We start from the raw sequence: 2,323 nt of genomic DNA, 5'->3' as shown, positions 1-2,323 counted from the left end.
GTCTGGTTTATTTACTTCACTTGGTTGAAAACAGCTGATTCAGACATTCTGAGGTAAATTTGCTGCAGATATATTTCCTCTAATTTCCCGTCCCATCCTGCTCCCTCTGTGTGTTTTGTCCAAACCTGGGTCTTGGGTCTGGTTTCCATCCAGGACCATCAGACTCCACAGAACCTGGTTTCACTCAGACCATCAGTGTCTGTTGTGTTCATGTATGGGAGTCACTCAGGTCTGTTTCCACAACAAACACCACAGCGGCTTTCTCACCACCTCTGTTCACACCACCGCAGGCAAAAGAGAGGGAGAAAAAAACAAAACAAAAACATCGCATTCAGTAAAGAAAGAGAAATTAGACACCAGATTTCATCACGACGAGACCGGAATGTTGGAATTAGGGAAAACAGATCAGCAAAGTCATCACTCACCACCATGGATTTTTTTTCCTGTTTTTTTTCCCCCACTGAATTTTTTCCAGCTTTTTTTTCCCGCACAATTTTTTTTTCCGGGATTTTTTCCCTACTAGATTTTTTTTCTGGGTAATTTATTTTCCCACAAATTTTTTTCCTGTTTTTTTTTCCAACTAATTTTTTCCCGGGATTTTTTTCCCACCAAACTTTTTTCCCGGGATTTTTTTCCCTCTAAATTTTTTTCTCAGGATTTTTTTTTCCCATTAATTGTTTTTTCCTGGGATTTTTCCCACACTAATTTTTCCTGGGATTTTTTTCCCCAATGAATTTTTTTCCTGGTATTAATTTTTCCTCCAAATTTTACATTTTTTTCCTGGGATTTTTTTTTTTCCACAAAATTTTTTTCCTGGGATTTTTTTCCCATTCCTTTTTTTCCTCACTAAATTTTTGACCTGTTTTTTTTTCACACTAAATTTCTTCCATTTTTTTTTTCCCAATACATTTTTTTCCTGGGATTTTTTTTTCACACTATTTTTTTTTCCTGGGATTTTTCCCACACTAAATTTTCCTGGGATTTTTTTCCCCAATAAGTTTTTCCTGGGATTTTTTTTCCTCCAAATTTTTTTCCTGGGATTTTTTTTTTCCCCAATAAATTTTTTTCCTGGGATTTTTTTTCCACAATTTTTTTTTCCTGGGATTTTTTTCCCACTCCTTTTTCCCCACTAAATTTTTTACCTGGGTTTTTTTCACACTAAATTTCTTCCTATTTTTTTCCACTAAATTTTTTACCTGGGATTTTTTTTAACACTAATTTTTTTCCTGGGATTTTTCCCACACTAAATTTTCCTGGGATTTTTTTCCCCAATAATTTTTTTCCTAGAACTTATTTTTCCTCCAAATTTTTTTCCTGGGATTTTTTTTCCCACTAAATTTTTTTCGTGGGATTTTTTTCCCACTCCTTTTTTTCCTTTTCCCCCACAAAATTTTTTACCTGGATTGTTTTTTCCCCACACTTCGGGGGGGGGGGGGTTGGGGGCTGGTCCCCTAGTTTGGATTTGTGTGCTGTGTATGTTTTTTTTTTTTTTTTAGATAAAGCACTTTTTTTCCTTTGTGCATGTAGTGCAGTGATCATGGTGTGGGGGCCACTGGACCCCTGAAGTTTAACTGACATTAACCAATTAACCAATCAGCTTGGATGGTGGGAGGAGCCAGAGTACCAGCACAGAACCCACACAGACACAAGGAGAACATGCAAACATACAGAAAGGACCCACCCTAGTTACAGGAAGAAGAGTTTTAAAAATCGCACTTTTCTTTCAGGTTGTTCATATTTGTTAATAGCATTCACATTTTTATTTAAAGATAGTTTGTAAATGTGAACACGTTAGGTAGAACACACTGTCTTTAATTCTACTTCTTTTTTTAATTTAACTTATTTTTAGCTGTTTACACTTTGTATTTATTTATTATTTATGTGGAGCAGTGACCATATTTTGAATTTCTTCTATCTATCTATCTATCTATCTATCTATCTATGTAATTTGACTTTTTCCACTTTAAAACATTGAGAAAAGTTTAATATTAACATTATTTATAATATTTGTGTTCTTATTCTCCTCATCATTTCAGGTCACATTGGGTTGTACATGGGCCCTGAACTAAAATGAGTTTGACACCTCTGCTTTATAAGGACTAAATATTATCTAGAATACCAAAAACTGCAATTTTAACCTCATCGTGACATATGTGTATATAATACGGTCTTTATATTAAGATTTTTTTTTTTTTAATCATGACCAAGAAAATATTCCAATCAGGACAATTATTCTATTTCTGAATCATATTTTCGTTCCTGTAACAAGTACAAATACGACTAAAAACACACAAAATGTTCATAGAAAACCACCCCAAAAACT

This window comes from Sphaeramia orbicularis, chromosome 7, assembly GCF_902148855.1.
Source record: "Sphaeramia orbicularis chromosome 7, fSphaOr1.1, whole genome shotgun sequence".
Lineage (NCBI taxonomy): Eukaryota > Metazoa > Chordata > Actinopteri > Kurtiformes > Apogonidae > Sphaeramia > Sphaeramia orbicularis.
Note: the sequence above shows the minus strand (reverse complement) of the source record.